This window comes from Thunnus maccoyii, chromosome 18 (assembly GCF_910596095.1).
Source record: "Thunnus maccoyii chromosome 18, fThuMac1.1, whole genome shotgun sequence".
Taxonomy (NCBI): Eukaryota; Metazoa; Chordata; class Actinopteri; order Scombriformes; family Scombridae; genus Thunnus; species Thunnus maccoyii.
This window is the reverse complement of record NC_056550.1, coordinates 17,154,904-17,175,407: the sequence shown is the minus strand read 5'-3', so window position 1 is coordinate 17,175,407 and position 20,504 is coordinate 17,154,904. Positions and strand designations below refer to the sequence as shown.

At 39.1% G+C, this 20,504-nt stretch overlaps 1 long non-coding RNA gene across 2 annotated transcripts; it reads left to right on the top strand.

The window, feature by feature from the left end:
* The first annotated feature begins 4,526 nt into the window (after positions 1-4,526).
* Positions 4,527-11,664, top strand: LOC121884325. 2 transcript variants are annotated; one of them, XR_006092327.1, is made up of 5 exons: positions 4,527-4,598; positions 5,406-5,684; positions 5,781-5,860; positions 10,257-10,367; positions 10,563-11,664. It is a non-coding gene; the product is annotated as an uncharacterized LOC121884325 (long non-coding RNA). The 2 variants fall into 2 exon arrangements; XR_006092326.1 differs by lacking the exon at positions 5,781-5,860.
* Positions 11,665-20,504: the final 8,840 nt, after the last annotated feature.

Here is a 20,504-nt window from a genome sequence, read left to right as displayed (position 1 = left end):
TGAGATGGTATAAACTGATGGCCTCTGCACACACACATCTCTCAGGACCCGGTCTGTCAGTAGAAAATCAGGATAGCCAACAGAATAGGCCATTTATTTTTAAGTTTTTCATATCAGTGCTGCTTGAGTCACCACTGGGTCACAGGTCTCCCACAATTCCACATGGCCTGTCTGTCCTTGAGTGGCAGTAGCAAAAAGTTAAAGAAGCAAGCCTCTGAAAAAGGCTTCAAATCTCTAGAGAGGTGGAGGTCTGGATAGGAAAGTGAATGAGAACACTCTACCCTTCCCCAACAACCACTTCTACAAGATGCCATTTTACCTGGAGTCTGCAGTCACGCTACTAGACCAGCACTGAAGCTACACCTTTAGCATAGCTATTTTAACCCAAACCATGATCTTTCCCTAACCCTAACCAAGTGGTCTTTGTGCCTAAACCTAACCAGACCTTAACCACAGCGTTGTCACCCCATAAAACATCATTATTCAACAGGTAGAAATGTTAATATGATACTTGAAACGTATATATTCAATGTTTCTGTGGTTTGCAGGGATGTTCAATGCCAACGTTTTGTGGGTTGAATTTATCATAACATTTACTCCATTACAGTGTTCCACCTTGAAAATTTTACACAAGTTCTTTCACTAAAACCAACTAAGGCCCCTCCCTGCTGATATCTTTTTCCCCTCTTTCTCTCTTTTTCTTTTCTCTGTCATCCCTGAATGTGACACCTGCCAATTGGATATTGCTTCCCACCCAGTCAATAGGAGTGATGTAGAGATGTGGGGGGCTGGAGCATAGCCCTTAGGGAGGTGGCTGGGGTAAAATATGAGTCTCTTGACAAACCCGATGAAATGCTTGAGTCACCTGTTAAACAGTGTGCCCTCCCTGCTGCCATATATCACCCAGCACGGCCATATCGTCTCAGACAGGTTCAGTAAATCTCTCGCCGTTTTTACATTTTAAACTGTTACTCATTGGTTATCTTGAGTCATCCTCCCAAGGCAGGTTGTGGAAGAACATTGAAGACGTCATGCCAGGCGCTGTAAGGCTCTTGTACTGAAGTGATGGAATTTTAATCACAAGTCCAATATGTGATTTCAGGCATACTTCTTATACTTCTGAATACACAGATTTGGATGATGGAGCATCTGATTTTGACTAATTTGACCATTTAGTTTCTGACCCCTGTTAACCAATCATCTTGTTGCTGTCAGGTTGTTAAGGCTGCACATATTTGTCTTAGCTCCTCAGAGGATGAATTTCAATTACTTTGATGGCTCTCTGACTTTTCCTCTAGCGTCACCAGCGGGTCAAAGTTTCACTTATCCAATGAAGTATCTTAACGTCTACTGTATTGGATTGGAACAATATTTAATTTGGTACAGACATGTATGGCCCCCAGAAGATGAATCCCAATGACTTTAGTGATCCCTTGACTTTACCCCTAGCTGGTCACCAACTGTTCAAAGTTTTTACTTATCTTGCGAAATATCTCAACATATACTGAATGGATTGGGACAACATTTGGTACTAACATTCATGATTCCTAGAGGGTGAATCTAAATTACTTTAGTGATTATCTGACTTTTCACCTAGCACCATCATCAGTTCAAAATTTCATTCTCCTCATACTCAACAAACCTCATACTTTGGTTTATGACCAAATACCTGCAAAAATAACGACATTGCCATCAGCGTTTGCTATACTTTGCCTTAAGTGCTTATTAACGAATGTTAGTGTGTTAAGCACACTAACGTGCACTATTGTTATCAGTGTAATAAGACAGGTTTTAAAAAAAAATGAACACATGCAAACAAAGCCTAAATCTTGAAATTATATATTTTGGCACAGTACAAAGTTAAGAATATACCCTAATGCAAGTCAAAAGACTGAATCTTGAAATAAGATGTTTTGTCTTGAAACTGAAGAGCTTAAAATAAGCGTCAAAGCATACTGGGGGTCCTGGAACAGACCCCAGTCCCCAGCTAAACATAACCCCACGTAAGATAACAAATGCTAATTAAGACAAGGCAAGTGACATTTAGTTGAATTAAATGCAAAACACACATGGTAATATATTGATCTCCACACCTCAAAATATGCGAACCATGAATTGATTTTGACAGGTTTACTAGGGAAACCGTTTTGGTTTTTATTTGCAATTATGTAAATACAGCGTATCTGCTTGCATCCATGTGTATTTACAAGTATACTGCATCTGTCAGTCTACTCTATAGGCACAGTGTGAGCTTGTGTGTGTGTATGTTGGCAGTATGTGTATGTTGGTATCTGTGGGTAAAGAAGGTATCAGCAGTAGTAATCTAATTATCTTGACACTAAGTGAAGGGCACAGAGGGATTATGGAGGTTAAGTACTGCATTCCATTAGCAGTCTGACACTTATCACCCCTATCAATTCATTATCCATAATTATCTTGATATCAGTTGAAAAGACCAACAAATTCTACTAAATTGCAAGAATCCCGAAGTGTGCCGTACTTTCAGTGCCTTGAAAATACCGTAAGATGCTTGAATCCCTGAAATAGCCTCATTTTGCACACTCCCAACAATTCACTAACAGGATGCACTGCAGCAGAGGAAGCAGGGGATTAAGCTGAATTGTCATTGGGGTTTGTATCAGTGCATGATTCGGGTATGAGAGTAAGAGTGAGTGGGAGGTAAAAAAATGTAAGTCACCCTCGGGTGCAGAGGGGTCTACTTAGCACATGAATAATGTAATGAAATCGCTGGTGATTTATTCTACAGTAAACACACCCTTTTGACAGAATTTCTTCAGATGGCGAATGTTTGTAGGTGGTTGTGTGTTTTAACACCTCAAAACACCGCTTGTTTACTTGTGCTCATCAGCATCTGGTTGCAGCTGTATACGTGCCATCGAATGTATGCTTAAGTGTGTGCCCTGAGCGAGGTGCTGGCTTAGCTCATCACCGGTGAGGGCCGTGTGCGGGCTGCTGTCACCTGTCCTCCATCATTCCTCTTCCCTTGCCTGTCCCCGAATCTCACGGCTGTTTCATGTCATTCATTAATGGATGCCCCAGGGCCAACAATAGCTCACTACAGCCTTTTATTACTGTCACTTCACTCTCAGAGCCGTCAAGGTCAAATCTGCTTCTCTGTCGTTCACCTGTCACACTCAGCCTGCTGACATTTGTGTTATAGGGAGCAAGAAGGAATGTGTGTGCGTCTAAAAAAGAGGCAGAAGGTGAAAGAGACAAAGAGACAGAATGACAGAGAGGAGAAGGAAGGGGAAATAATAAAACGTCAGGAGAGCAGATGTAGTCTGTTCTCTGTCCTTGATTAACCGTGATGAGTATAGCTCCACTGAGAATACAATATGTAAGTAAAAATATAAAGGCAATATGTTTCCTGGGGGGAATTTTAAATCACAGGATCATTGTGTTGCAACTTTTATCAGTCAACTTCATTATAATTCCCCTTATACACTCTGCATTTAACTACAGTATGTAATATCCAATATGTAGTGTGGATGTGTTCTTCATGTTTTCTTTGTGTTTCATTTCAAAGGTGTATTTGTCATATACAGTACATAAGCAATATGAGTAGTGAAATATGATTTGCCATGCTGATTAATAATTAGAAAAAAGATATAAAGGGTGTTTAATGTACATATGCCATAATTTTAAGAAAGCTATACAATGATATTTCATACATGCTCAAGTGCAATTATGCAATATGCACATGTATAAGTAGGGAAATGTGTCATAAAACTTAGCAAAACTAACTAATAGATAGCGTAGCTCGCTGTTCAATAAAGGGGAAAAAAAATTCAGTCAAGCTGAGGATAAAACTGAAATACAAAAGACACCACTGGTCAAATATTACACAGTGACACATATGTGGCATCAGTGACTTGAAGATTATATGGATTAGTATCTAAAGAAATGAGTGTTTCTTTAAAAGAGAGGGGCATTGTTTAGTACATTTGTTCCAAATGTTTCAAGATGTTGTACATGATGAAGATAATAAATAAACACTGTAAGGACACATTTGATTTATAGGTGTTCCATACTGTATGCTATCATCTGTTTGACACAAACTGTTCCAACTCCTAAAAACTTCATGCAATTGCAAACAGATTTTGATAACAGATGCACACATCTGCTCATCTACCCTAAAATAATTTCAATCTGATTTTTTATAAATGGGGTGGACAAAATTTTAGAAACACCTCTCAGCAGTTCAACAGCACCGTAAACTACAGCCTCCAAAATAACCATCAATTTGATCATACCATTGCAGAGCTGTTGTATTTGACTGAGTATAATTACTGAACACACTGATCCTGCATATCCATTTCAGTCTGACATATACTTGTCTAACCACTTGTTTTCCCTGATAACTGTATATATTCCTTTCTAATTGTGGTTTCTGTTTGTGTGGCACGCTGGCCTGTATACATCATCAACACAAATTATTTGGTTGGTTGTGTGTTTTGACATTAATGTGATTGGCTGATTGCTATAATGATGATCAGGTGTTATCAATGAGACATACAGGTATCTGCTTTGCATGCTCTGGCAAAGCTCTGATTTGTCACAAACCGTCAGTCTGTGAAGTAAGGGCAATCTCTTTTTTTTTTAAGCAGGTCTTATTCCCCCTTTGTTTTTAAGCATTCACTTAATGTGCAAAATGTAGCTCATTACAATAAATCTGCACATTGTTTTCTATTTTAAACTTGTTTTTTCTGGAAATTGATTCAAACATCTGCTATACTATTTGTATCTTTTTTTCAAAAACTGTAATAGTTAGCGGTGCAATTAAATCCCTGTCTTCTCATTCATGCTGCATTGCTTATTATCTTTGCTTAACACCATCTCTATCCTGAAGGCCCCGTGACAAGTAGGCCTAAGAAAGAGCTTCTCTGTTTAATTTCATGCTCAGAACAGAAAAAAAAAAGTTTCCTTGGTGTGGAGAACATTTTGGGTTTGTATTTACAGAGAATAACTGTTAATAGTGACGTTGGATGTTGTCATGCTTTTTTGAAGGGCAGAGCTCTTCTCTGAATAGTTGCTCAGGCTGACTACATTTCTTGTCTCAAGAATGTGGGAGACGATGGAGCAGACCGGAGTAAGGCCTCCGGGGGCAAAGGATGACATCAAGCATTTTATCTAAAAGTTGGTCAAACAGAGAACATCAGCAAGTACTGCATGTGGCAAGAACTTCGGACTTGACTTGAGATAGGAGAAAACTTGCTCAATTTTCAAGACAGCCTGACAGCCAATTATCAGTATTTTTTTTCTCTACAGAATTCCTTTTGTATATACATCCTCAATTCCAATTCTGGACTTGCGAAGGAGATCATTTTTACAGACAGTGATTTCCTTCAATATCTCATCTCCCAGTGTCTGTGTGTTCTTAACAGGCAGACCCATGGGGTTACAGTCTTGCAAGCCTTGCAACTCCTGCCTACAAAGTAAAGAGGAATGCAGTCCGGCTGGTGGCTGCAGCTCCTGTTTGTGTGACGACTGGAGATATTGTTCTGACCGCTGCTGTGACATCTGCTGCCAGATGTGTGTGGACGTGTGCTCTGGCTTGTGTTCAGGAGACTGCAGCTACACCTTCTGTACTCTCTGTCTCAGCCTGGCACAGAACTGTGTCTCACTTTTTACCACCCAGCCAAGTGAAACATCAGAGGCACAACGTGAGTCTATTATTCATAATGCAATTAGTACACAGATGACCTGTGCATTTACTTCAGTTATGTCAAACTAGATTTTTTTGTTTTCATGTGTTTTAGATACTATAATGGATTCAGAACAGCACGCATACTGAGCATTTGACTGACAAAAGATGAATTGTTTTTAGAACTCACAAAAGGTAAATTAAATTTAGCTACACAGCATTTGTTGTGTTTTCTCCAGACTCTTGACATGCTGTGGGAACTGGGTCCTTTGTTTCATCAAAGACAAGATGGATGCCTATTTCAGCTGCACTGTAACTAAATGAGAAGATTTTTCATTTGAGCTATTTAATCCACACTGACCTCTAAAATTCTTGCCAAGCAAACTATGGAATACATCCAGCCATTTGTATTGTTCACTTCCAAGTGCATTTCAGTGATAGCATAAGTGCATTTCAGTGCTAAAGAGCTCTTTGATCCCAAGACATGTTGACAATAGCACAAGTCACCCAATGTATTTAACTGGAAACAATAATCACCCTCTAGCCAGGGTCAAAGCAGGCCTGTTAAGTTATCTTGTGTTGACCTGTTAGTGGTAAATCTATAAGTTTCAGCAAGCTATATATTAGCCCTTTATATGCATGTCCTGTGATTGGTATTATTGAGTGAACACAATGTTTGGTTTAAGATGACATTGTGGTACTATGTAGTATGCTGCACTAACCTGTGCAGCATACAACATGAACCAGTGGCAGAAAAAAAGCTCTGTGGGGCCTAAGATGTACATATTTTTTTCTAGATCATGAAATAAGGAAAATATGGAGAGAAGACTGATGTTTCACTTTGAATAACAGGAGGAGGTATTATTGGAGTTGAAGGAAGATAAATACAATATCATGGTACCACAGTGCAAGATAAAAAAAATAAAATAATAATTCTGTTTCCTAGATGTGTTTTCTCAAAATCAGACTGAGCATGTATGACCTTGAGCCTGATATATAACCCACAGTATTTTTCATGGGCTGTGGTGCAAGTTTATCACATGCATGTGAACACCTTCCCTTTGAACACAGAGCTATTGTGATTGCTGTTGTGCTACAGGACTAGATAGAGATACTGTAAGAGACAGAAGGCCATGCATACAGCAAGGGAATATTTGAGTAGCTGCGTGAAGGTACTAGGAAGCAAGAGAAGGCTTAGCATTCAGCCAGGGCAGTGGGCAGGTTAGGGGAAAACGGTTTTGAGCCCCCAAATATAAAGAGGGAGAGAGTTTAGCTATCCAAAGAGCATCATGACAGAAGAAAGCTGCCTGTGTTCTAAGTGCAGTAAGTGTGTTTAAGGGAGAAGGGGAGGCAGTTGTGAAATTGAGCTGCCAGTGTAGAGTGTGGAGAACTTGGGTTCAGTGGTGGTAAAGGTCTTGACCAGAATTATTAGAGAAGCAGAATGGATGTCTGTAAGATTTCTGAGAGTGATGGTCTGGGAAGTGTTCGCCTTAATTGAGAACAATTTTCCAAGTGAAAAGGAATGGCGTTGTTATCTGAAGATGGGGACAAAGAGGTCGGTAGGGACTGAAAATGTTTTATGTGTTACACAGAATGTGGGTAGATGGAGGCAACATCCCAAGCTGAAGACACAAGCTTTAGGAGAAAATACTGAAAACCTGAAGGAACATGCAATCTAGCATTGTGTTAATGTAGTTTAGCAGTCAAGCAGAGAGAGATGCATTAAGGTCCAAAAGATAATCAAATTGCACAGTGAGGCCGTTGGAGTTTTTCTTTGTTTTTTTGATTGCTTACTTTGTTTTTTTTTGTTAAAGTTATTATTTTTTTTAAACTCAGAGCTTCTTGCCTGGCGCTTGACTTTATAACTAATGAAACATTTTCTGTTAAAGACTAAAAAAGCTTCACAAAATAAAAAAATATCTTCAAAAACTAAGAAAAAGAAAGTAGGCTTTCTGTGTGATGTTAAATGAAAAAGTGTAAATCTCAAAAGCTGCTGGTTTTTCAAGTCTGCATGAATGTTGAGGCCAACTTGTAGTAAAAGGCTAGTAAATGCATGATGATAGACATCAATGTCAATATACACTGTAACAAATTACCCCATAATTTACAGTAAACTACTGGCAGCTGTAATTGCCAGCATTTTACCCTTTTTTTTTTTTTTTTTACAGTGTCACTACCATAATTTACTTTAACAGTTAAGTGCTGTAAAATTTATCATAGTACTCTGCTATAGAATGTGAGGTTTACAGTTTGATACTGTAGCTAGGCCTGCAGTAATATATTGTATTTTTATAGTGTTGCTATTGTAATGTATATGAACAGTTTCTTACTGTAAATGTTACAGCAAACAACTAAAAAGTTTTCTTCTTATTCATATTAATAAAACAACTATAAATTGCAGACACTGAAAATAGCAATGTGTCTTCAGTCTTAATGGTCCAGTAATGAGATCAGCTCAGCACATTTAAAATGTGTAACCCTTAAAATCTATTACAAAAGAGGATGAGACAAGTGACAGCTTTATGGAACTGAACATTTATTCAAAAGCTTTCAAATATCCCAAGTACATTCAAGTATGTTTGAAGGACTCACTGTGAGCTTGTTTATCTTCTTAGGCATTACTTTCCCTGACTGGCCTCTGTTTCCCTCTCAGGGTTAATCACAATGAAGTACCTGAAAACAACATGTAACAAATCATCTATTATGTCACAGGTATATTTGCAGCAACATAGGTACAGCTTAGAAACACACTTGGGTTGACCTAAGATAACCAATATAACCAATATAACCACTACATCTTTTGGGGCTCAGCAGCAAACATATCTTAATCAACTTGGCTACATATTTAAATAAATTTCAATTGCTATGTGCTTTAGATAGTAGGCTATTATTAATTATGGAATGCAAGTGGGATAAAAAAGGTGTAGGTATAGACCAGGCCGGACTAGTGTTAACATTTACTGATGTGTTGTGAAAATAGCCATCCTAAAATAATCTTTAAACTAGACTTGCAAACAGCAGTGGAAAATATTGTTTGAATACCAGTAAATCAAACTTTCAACTGAAGAACGCTACCTGAAAATGCCCTCTTGTGCCTGTCAGTTTAATGTTAGAAAACATTAAACGTAGTCACTAATTGGGTAACCAGATGCACAAATGTAATTCTATTTTCTGAGTATGATGTCACTGACCTTTTGGTTTAATTCCACAAAGGAAGATGAATGGTGATTATATGATGTTGGCTTCTGTCCCTCCATTACTGCAGCGGTGAAAATGAAAATACCATATTTTTCCATCAAATCTTACAGTAGCCTACTGTTAATGTCCATTCTTGGTTTTGGCTCCAAAGAGCATCAGAATTTGCAGTATTTTACCATATATAGAAAGAACAGTACCTTACTGTTGGAATTTGGCTGTATTTTTACAGCAATTTGTTACAGTGTAAAAAAAACTTAAATGGTATAAATGGGATACAAACTAATGTAAAACAATGCTATACAGGTAATACATTCTAGACAGGATAACATTAAGCAGCATTAGCAACCATAAATTAAAACATGGAATATTGAAGCATGTAACGCAGCAAGTCATATCTGTGAAACAACACATAAATCAAACTGAACTAGTGTAAAAAAGACCACAGCAGACAGCACACACAATTACAAAAGCAGAAACAAAAGTCTAATATACAGACAGACTGGACTGCACATAGACAGGTCAGTGAGAAATGATGAGTATAGTTTAAAATGATGGCAGATTAATTAAGTTCAGAATGTATGGATTGGAGGCAATTTAACAAGCAGAGATTAGAAGAATGAAAGGTGGTGTAGGTCAATATGATTGAGATCGAAAAGGCTGATGTATTGGAAAGAAATCAAACCTCAGCCTCCCATATGTCAAGTAAAAAAAAATCTATAATTTTAATATAAAAGGTAATTTATTTGATAAAAACAAAGGTCTATATGTTATTTATTTGAGCATGTTGGGTTTTAGATTGCTGAACACAAAATTCCATTGGCTCCACCTGTATGCTCAACCCAATGTGCCCCCTAGAGGCCTAGGATTGTAGTGCAGACTGTCCATGTTTTTACTGACTTACCAATTTGCTTGGAGCAGTTGTACAATCTACAGAAAATCCAACATCAGCGCTAACTATTGCCTTTAAAATGACCGTGGATTGTTTGAAAGTCATTCACAAAAGATAAAATTTGCAGGACTGTGGTATTGGGTTGCATTAGAGTATACAATGTACCTAAACAATTGGTAACTCAGTATATACACATGAATTTTATTATGTTCCAGTTTATGTTCCATTTTTGGAGAAGGTTCAGTATGCATTCTTGATTCTGTATTTCTTAATATTCACATGCTGTTTATAATAATGGATATTTTCTATTGGCAAAAAATCATGAATACAGCCAATCATCAACTTACAATGAATGTCTGGCAGCATGAAATTCCAGAGACTTAGTTTGACCCACAACAATAACCTACAGACAACAGCATGGTCAGTGAAATGTTGATATTTCTGCTTTACATCAGATTGATTGACAAGTATATATTGAAGAGAGTCTAACTGCTTCCATCACAGTCACTGTGGAGCCAGGCCACGGTCTGCTGTCTGATGAGGACGGAGATGAGAAGCACAGAGACTTTGACAGCTGGTGAAAAGAGAGCTGTCTGCAGACCAGAGTGGCCATGTGTGAGTATGCATACGCATGTGAATTTGTTCAAAGTTCATAAGATCTTTTGTGTTTGAAGACAAATAATTTATAATCACTTATTGTAGAATAGACTATATGGACTTTTAATTAAGTTATAAATAATGCACAAACAGGATATTCTGATTGACTGCCAGATATATTATGAGTAGTATTTGTACTTTTTCTATTTTCAGAACAATGGGCTTTACAATCAGCTCAATCTTATCACTGCCATCAAAGCTGAACAAAAGCTCTCTGAACAAAACAGACTTTCCTTCTCCTGGGTCACCCCCATGCGATGGCAGAGATCAACCCCACTTAACACTTGTGTCACCGCCTTACCAGCCTCATTTCATGTGGATGGATTTATTTCTATGCATCTGGATATTTGGATTACAAAAAAAGACATCTATTCTTCATCATTCTTTTTCAATACAATATTTTTAAAGAGACAAATAGGATTCCCTAACATCAACCCAGCCAAAGTGCTGCATTTCTCACATCTGGAAGATTAAATTGATGTGTAGAAATGGCCTCATCCTTGTATACAAGCAGTTCTTCAGAACACTTGTTAAATGTCTGAAAGATTGTTTTGCACTTTGAGGCAAACAAAAATATAATTTGACTGCACAGTGTACAATCTAATATTTCTTTGCCAGATAAGGGCGCCTGAGGACACAAGGTGCTATTTGCTTCCACTGAATTAGACCTTTTATTATCTTCCACGAAATTGCAACTTTATGGAAATTTTAATGATTGAGAGAGCCATGTCCCAGCATCAAAAGAAGCCTAGAACAAGGTCTTACAAGGGAAATCTAACACAGAGAGTACGCCCAGCTGTATTGTGTCCCCGACTGTACCCATCACGCTCCTGTTTTCTCCTCCTTCCAGTCCCTCTGGACTCTGTGCATTCAGTCCAACTCAAATTTGTATCCTTCTCAAACTTAGCAGAGCTCAGTAGAGACTATATGGCCTACTTTACTCATCAAGCTGACCTTATCTTTCTTGCAGTTTGTGTCTGTATTTATCATAGTTATATCTGCAGTAAATCATGTGAATCCAAAAAAAATTGTTCATACTTCACTCACCTTAACTGAGATTTTCTCTTGTGTGTTGTTTCATCGTATATATTTTTTTTCTGTGTATTTGCTTGAAATATCTAGGGAGTAGAGGAATGGAGTTGTGAAGTCTTAATCTGATATCAAAGGTCCAATAGGAGCTCTGGTGTAAATTGAAATATTGTTAAAAATGATGCACCGAGATCAATAAAGATTGGGTAAAAGCAGTAAAGCAGTACATTCTGGCTCAGAGTCTTTTATAAATGTATTTTACACTGTATTTGTCCTATTTTGTTAACACTGGAATATAATTTTTCTTGTATGGTGTGGACTCTGACAAATCAGCACCACCATATCTTCAAATATCTTGTCTCAGGGGGACTTGTCTTGAAAGATGTGTTCATTTAAAACTAGCAGAATGTGGGTACACACCATGGTAACAGTAATAGAAAGTCAGGATGAGGCCCCAAATGACTGAGGATCTACCTCAAAAATGTGCAGCTGCAAGAACAAAATTTAAGATCTTGTGAGGATTTTTTTTCCCACCTTTTCTGTCTTTCATCTTCTTCCCTCTTTCTTATCTCTTTGTGGCTGAGTGCATTTCTCTCACCTCGCTCCCTGTCTGTGTTCTCTTTTCATGAATTGCATTGCTTTTACTGAATGTCTTCTGGTTAGGTGTGGAGAAAGGCATTGTGTGCTGCTGTCAGTCAAGTAGATTACAGCTCCAGAGGATCCTTATTGCTCACCCTCCAAAAATAAGTAGATGACTCCTAACTTTGCCGGCCAGATATAACTGAAGATATCTTTCTTTTCCCATTTTGAGAGGTTGCGGTACAAAAAACTCAATATGAGAAACGAATGTTAGACTAAATCTGAATTTGATGCAACAAAGCTGCCATCAATGAATCTTTGTACACTTTCTAACCCTGTAGATGCAAAGATTGTCTGATCTAAAAAGCAGAAGATAATCAAAGAGACACGTGTTATTCAAAACTTGAGTCCCTTTTTCATTTTATGTGTTGGTTCTCTGTTCACCTGTCAAGGCTCCCACTGAGCTGTCAGCTTAGCTAGATGTGGCCATGTGAGGTGTACAGTCTTTTCCCCTGAAGAGAAACAGCAGGAGCCCTCCCATGGCTAAGAGACGCCTATTACGGCTATGAGAAGCTTTACTCCATCATTAGCACGGTGGACACACAATGTTTACTGCATGGAAAGCGATCTAGGAAGACCTTATTGCTCCTCATCTATCCAACAGAGTCAAAACAAACCTTGTCATCACAAAGCTTTGTCTAAAAAAACAGCATGAAGCCCCTCAAAGTGCCTTCCTCTTTTTCACTCCTAAAATTGTTGAGATCTTTTAAAAGTCTGAACTTGCAACTCTGAGCATTAGAAATTCTTTGTATCACAGCTTCACCTGGTATACTCTATTATGATATGAAGCAAGTAGTGGCTTTAAAAGTAAAAAAAAGGGCAATGGTGTGTGTCCAATCTAAGTTGTGAGAGAGGGAAGGTGGGTTGGTGTGTGGTCTCTCTCTTTTTTTCCCTCCTGCTGCGTGACAGTTTTTGAGATTCTGGAGATGTGCAGGTGAGTCCTGTTGAAGATGGGCAGGGACAGCGAGAAGAGCTGCAGTTTGGGGAGGTGGAGGGCAATGAAGTTTTTCTTTTTTTTTTTGAAATTGGATTTTATTTTTGTCCACTCTGAGACCTCCATCTTATCCTACAACCCAGTCCTCCCACTCAATTTCCATTTCACCGTGCGAAAATTGGAGTGATACAGAGATGTGAGCTAGAGATGGAGAAGACAGTCAGAGATGGTAAAAGGAGGGCAAGGGAATGGCAAAAGATGCTGACAGCAAGATATGGGGAAGAGAGTGAGTTGGAGGGCGGACAAGGTGGCAGCACACAGATTTCAGCATTTCCAGTGCACAGCAGCAAATATCTTGACCAGATTTCTTGTGATAGCTTTTACTCGTGTGGAGAAGCAAACTATGTAGCTATCACACTCCAGTAAATTATTTACTATCAACTGTTTCCTCCTTGTATCAAAATATAAACTACTGAAAACAAATACACTGGAAACCAGCAGTTTACAAGAACAGACAACAATAAGAAAAAAGTATAATCAGTTAAATAGAAATATAGCTTGAAAAATCATGCATCTAATATTCCTTTGGCTGCTTAGTATTCAAATCATTGGTGAAATGAAACAAAGCCAGCCATCCCTGCTCTCCTCTCAGGTAGACAGACAGAGACTCATACAAATAATATAAATAGTGACAGAAGCATTGCTCATTTTGGATGCATTACACGCTGTGATTTGATAACAGGGCAGTCAAACAAAATCTCTCTACTTCAAATGCATTCCAGGTCTTCTTTTTTTAGAGTCTACAATGGAATGTATTTAACAGATTTACCAGCATGCATAAAAAGAGGGGAAAATCATTAGCTAAAAGTAAAGAGAGAAATCAATGAATAGAAAAAGGCCCTAATAGCACGCTGGGACGGGTTGTGTTCAGTTGGTTTGCATTCATAATGTATAGGTGGACAGCCCATTAGACAGCATTAAAAGGAAATCAGATTCTGGCCTTCCTCCAAAGCCATTAGCCGGTGGGGTCAGCCTGAAGACAAACTGTTAATTGACCAATAGATTCAGGTAAATTGCAGGCAAATTGTTAGTTCTTGGGAGGAACAACAATTTTGTTCATTGCATTTTTAACAGTAGGCGAGGGGATTTTGGATTACAGGTGTGTAATAGCAACGGCAGTGCCGCAATTGGCCCGGCAATCAGACAAGCCTATTGCTTCCAGTTCTGTAAACACGTCTTCCCAGCACTAATGCAAACACCAGAGTAATGCAGAATCTTTATAGTGTATACTGAGAGCATGGAAACATGTTGTGAATAAAACTACAGAGAGTTTGTAATTGATTTGTAAGATAGAGAACTGGTGGTTATAGGTTCTGCATGAATGAAGGGTCAGGGATTGTTCAGCAAGACATAAATTGAAGTCCACTGGACACTAACAAAACCCTCATGAGCCAACTGTCAGTCACACTAATGGACCCTAACAGTAGTAAAGTCAATGCTTTTGTAGATATGTTTTTATGTGTGTGTGAGAAGAGACTTTTTTGTGGTCGTGTATCTGTTAAGTGTGAATTCATAAACATGTTTGACCACGATGTGGTCAAGATGCTTCTTGCTAATTATTTTTTGATCAAGTCTATTAATCTGTTGATGCAGGCGCATGGTTTAGTAATATGTATTTTAAACAAATCTTCTCTGTGGGTGAAGTTGTTAAAGCACCTTTTCTGCTGAAGCATTCTCAAGGATGAACAAGAATAGGAAATCAAAATAACTGCCATTGCACATCTGAACAAACATGTTAATGAATGAAGAGTTTGTATGGTACACAGTATCTCTTTCACATAAGTATGATGTGCTCTTTTTGTTATTGGTTTTATTGGTGATCAAAGTTATTTAGACACTGTAGCAACTTGTTGAAATGATGTTGATTTAGTAGAGATACTGTAGCTTTCTTTCAGTCTGTGAGAGAAAGTTGGTATGCTGAACACATCTACCAACAGCTAGGGCCAATGGTTGTTCACAACATGTGCCAGTCATGTTGTTCAGACTAAGTGAATTCCAGGCTTGGTGCCATAGGACGGATTAGGAACTTGATCTCACAATAACGTGCAGGCTTGAATTTAATCAAGGCAAGCGAACCCAGGCAGAGGCTTAACAATTACCATGGGGAAATTTGAACTACTTGTGAGCAGCATGGTTTGTACTCCATACCATCTGAAGCCACCTTTCTGACCTTCTGTAGAGAGACCCTCCTGGTCAAACACGCAGCAGCAGACTGGTTGATGGGGGAGGAGGAGGTGAACGTTCACCCTTAGCCCTGCAGAGGATGTGGACGTACACCCTTAGCCCTGCAGGTATGACTTTCGACAGTGGAAGAGACCTGCTGTTCAGTTACAGTGATGAACGACTTTGCCTACCCTCTGATAATTGCTCACTCAGGGGCAGAGAGAGGTCCATTAATCAAAATGAGCTGAGGTACTGCACGACTCCTCCACCTATGGCAGACTCCAGCATGCTTCAACAACCCCGGGGCAGACCCGGAGGCATCGGCTTCAAAGGAATCTAGCTGGTCAGGACACTGTCGTTCTGCGATGACAGTCAGTGCCTCCGCCTGAGTCTGCAATCTAACCTGCTGAACAGAGCAGACACAAGAAGAAGAGGGGAGGGGTCTCCATTAAATGACTGCCAAATGGAATTGCCTCTAAACCCGAAGTTGAAGCAATCTGCACTATGCACCTATGGGATTGTCACACAGACTGTTGGCATGCCTGAGAGAGAGGGAGGAGAGATAGAGGAGTAAATGAGAGAAAAAGAGACAGACAGAGAGAAAAAGGGAGAGCAGTTCTTCTTCTGGTATGACAAATTGAGGAAATACAGTGAGAGTAACGGTCTGCAATTGATTTTTGCAATAATGCATCAGTTTGGATGTCGGTTTGTGGGTGGTGACAAGGTGTTTATGTTTTCTATAGTTGTATGCAAATATTTGGGCACCCCTTGATAAATGACATATTTTGGTGATTTTTTTAATTGAAAAGATGCAAACACTGTCTCTCTAGGATATAGAAAAAACACATTTTCAGCAAACATTAAAGCTGGGGTGCAGGACTTTGGTCTCCCCCTTCTGGCAGTGAAAATAATTACAAAAACAATGTCAACATATTCTTATGTCAGCAGCCTACTAAGTCGCTACCGTTGAGGCTGTAAAATGACGGATTAATTGATTTGAGCATCACACAACCCCTACAAAATGACTCGTTTCACTATCAGAATTTGATCAATTCAATCTGATAACATTTGGAAAGTCTAGAAGGGCTGCACAATTTAATTATTTTATTCTCATTCAAGTTAGCGGAGGGCTAATCGGAAGTTAGCCACTCGGCCGGTGGAAGTCTCTCATGCTCAGTATGCATTCATCTGGCCAGCGCAGGAATGACACCACATACACCCCATTTAAAGCTTTGTATATTGTGAAATACAAAGAGATTTACCTGGTGGTGATAGGCTTAATCAGCATTATGTGAACTCATTTGACAAGAGCTTGAATGTAACAGATGTTCATTTATATGTAAAAGTTCTGCACTGCAGGTGTAATGCATATTTATAGTTTATGTCATAAACTGAACAAAAATAAAATAAAAACATCATTGTGGCATGTGCAAAAGTTTGGGCACCCTACATAGTCAGTTCTTAGTAACATCCCCTCTGGCAGATATCACAGCATGCAAACACTTTTTGTAGCCAGCTAAGTCTTTCAGTTTTGTTTTGGATTTTCTCCCATTCTCTCTTGCAAAAGGCATCTAGTTCTGCAATATTCTTGGGCCGTCTTGCATGCACAGCTCTTTTACTCATTCTATCTACCCACAGATTTTCAATTATGTTTAAGTCAGGGGACTGTGAGGGCCATTCCAAAACCTTCAGCTTGCGTCTCTTGAGGTAGTCCATGGTGGATTTTGAGGTATGTTTAAGTTTAAGATCATTATCCTGTTGGAGAGGCCATCCTCTTTTCAGCCTCAGCTTTTTTAGAGACAGTGTGATGTTTGCTTTCAGAATTTGCTGGTATTTAGTGGAATCCATTCTTCCCTTCACCCATATAATGTTTCCTGTGCCATTGGCTGCAGCACAACCCCAAAGCATATGCCTTGGAGTGGATAGATACATCCCCATGCTTAACAGTTGGCAAGGTGGTCTTTTCATGAAATGCTGCTCCTTTTTTTCTCCACACATTGCTAATTGTGGCCAAATAGTTCTATTTTAACTTCATCAGTCCACAGCACTTGTTTCTAAAATGCATCAGGCTTCTGTAGATGCTCCATTGCATACTTCTGAAATTGGATTTTATGATGAGGACACAGGTAAGGTTTTCTTCTACTGACTCTTCCATGAAGGTGTTGTTTGTGTAAGCATCATTGTACAGTGGAACGATGCACCACCACTCCTGAGTCAGCTAAATCATCCTGCACATTTTTTGCAGTCAAATGGGGGCTTTGCCCTTCTGACCAGCTTACAAGCACTTCTCTCAGAGAATTTTCTTGGTCTTCCAGATCTCATCTTAACCTCCACAGTTCTCCTAAACTGCCATCTCTTTATTACATTTCACACTTTGAAACTGCAAGCTGACAACACTTTGCTACCTTCTTGTAGCCTTCGCCTGCATTGTCGGCATCAATAACTTTCATTTTCAGAGTCTTACACAGATGCTTAGAGGAACCTATGGTTGCTGAGTGTTCACAAGGTTTGAAGAGTCAAAGTATTTGTAAAGCTTTGAAATCAGCACCAACTGACATTCCCTAATGACAATTGTTGACATGCCCCAGGCCTAACAAGCTGATTAAGGTCTGAGACCTTTTAAAAGGTATCTTAGACTTCGGAACTCTTAGGGTGCCCAAACTTTTGCAAATGCCACAATGATGTTTTTTTTTTTATTGTGTTCAATTTATGACATAAAAGGTAACTATGTATTAATGTTTGTTATTTATATTGTTATATATTATTTATACGCCCAAAGTTTTGCATACAACTGTATAAACAAAGGAACAGATGCAGCCAGATCACTTTGTCTCAAGAGTCAAATCCATTAGATCAAGCTTAAGTAATTTTGTTAAGGGATGATTCTGCTCTTTCAGTTAGATTGATGGCAAATCAAGGTTACAGTCTCATCTGTTTCGGAGGGTTCGCTGGTACTTTACTGCTGTGATTTTTGCAAGAAGAAAATATTACACAGAGATGCATCATCAAGCTTTGATGTTTACATATATGTCTGCTCTGCTTTGATCTGTATACAGGCTTTGAATGCTAATACACCACATTTTTTTTTTTTACTATATCAGTTTTATTCTGTGCCATTATTCCGCTTTATAACATGTTAATGCCAAACAAGTTATTCAAACTTGTTTCTTAAGGTCGATTGTTATTGTCTTAATTCCTCACTGCATGGTGACAATTTCCTGTAAAAACAGAGTTGAAATACCCCAATTAGTTGTTATATATTATCAGTGGACCATGAATATGTCTAGAAATGTTCTCAGATATTGACCCGTGACTGTCAGTTGTGCATAATAAGTTCATGGGATGTGTGAGCTTGTTTACAAATTTCATGTGTTTTGTTCATTATTCATTTCACTACAGACCCATCGGGGAACGTTTTGCACTCTTGCTCTGAGGCTGTTTGCCGACTTGTATTGTCGATTGTTATGTGAAGCAATATTTCAGGGACTCTTTGTACTCAAGCATATTTATATCTTATCAGTGAACCATGGCTTTACAGGATTTTATTTATGCAATATACAAAAACGTTCAAACCTCTATCGGTGGTGTGAGGTCACTCCTTCACCTCAAAGGCAGCTCCCACCAATCCTCAGTGCCAAATCTTACCATTCATGTCAGCAGGAGCCAGATCTTATTACCCTTTCCAGCCAAAGGTGGGCATACTGGTCCTGGACCTTTTTTCCCCCTTGCAGTGTGTGCAAGCCAATGTTTTTAGATGGGTCTGTATAAGTCCACATCACACAGCTGGTCATTAAATGAAAATCAGTTCCTCCCATCTCGCCCTCACACATGATAAACCAGCTCTACTGTTCCTAGCCAATCTGCAGGCACCCCGCCTATTTCACGGTCCAGTTTATGTGCAGTGTGTGTCACTCCTGTCCTGTCCTATCCCTGTGTATACCACACATCTGCTATGAAAGGCAGGAGAGGGAGCCTCGGCTTCAGGGACTCACATGGGAGCCCACGTTATTGTCCTTGCATTATATAGCCTATAGTGGTTTATGTCTGTATTAGCTCTGCCCATCACATTAGATTGGATATCAGCAGAGTGATTGAGACCTACAGTGTAAATGAGCAGTAATGGGCACCGTGTTGAACACTGAAAGAAATATATGATGCTGATGTAGCACTGCTGTGGAGACAGATCATACATATTGTTCGTATTCCGAGTTTCATAAAAAGCAATCATTCCCCAGCTGTGCTCTCAGTCCATCTGTTTTAAACACAACTGTAAAGATGGAAGAATTGTGCTCACACTCACACCGCAGCTCATCTTCCAGACAGTTGCATGAATTAATAGCAGACCGGGGGCTCACATTGCCACCTCACTCTTCACTTAGTGCGGAGACAGGTACTGCGTGGCTGCCAGCACCCTAGGTCGAAGCTGTCTTCCTCGCAGGACATCTTCCAGAAACTTCCACCAGGCATGTCCATCTAGCCTGTGCTGTGCTTTGCAGTCATTAAGTGAAGCACATGAAGCAGTCATTACCTTGTCAACCTCTTATTCAATTGCTCCTAAAAGGAAAGGTCTACCTATTAATGCTCCAATTATCTATTTTTATTTCAGTTTTGCCATAGACACAATGTATAATCCCTTCCAAGAATACACAGCTCTGCTTGATGCTCTGTTTAATGCTCTGTGGGATTGTAGAATATAATTTACAGATTGATTTTTTTTATTTGTATATCAGACATACCATGTGCATCTCTGTCCTAAGTCAAGAAGAGTGATGGTGTGTTCAAGGTGAAAACTAACTCTTAAGTGTACGCTCATCTATCTTCCATCCCTTACTCACAGAATCATGGCGCCCAGTGAAAACATATTCCGCGCTAACAGCGGCAGCCAAAAATCAGACGTGTTGTTTAAAACTAATGAAGACCCAGCTGGCTCAACTGTCCTCAAGCTATAATAAAGTACTCAGTGAAACTTTCTGATAAACCTCCTCTGTGCTGTGCGAGGGCAAATGTTCAGGCTAACAAACAGCATGAACCCCTCGTTATTCTGTGACAAAGGGAATCCATTAGACAACAGCAACAGTTAACAGCTTGTTTTTTTTGCTGCTGTTGACACATACAGAAATTATCTTTTTTGTTAGATTTTATGGCAAATTTGAATTGTTTTCCTGGAAAGTGGGAGCTTATCATTTCTCTGAATTGGTTTGTCTATGTAGCAGGGATCTATGACCATGGTAAATTAAAAAAAAAAAAAAGCTAGGTAAAAATGTTAGGTA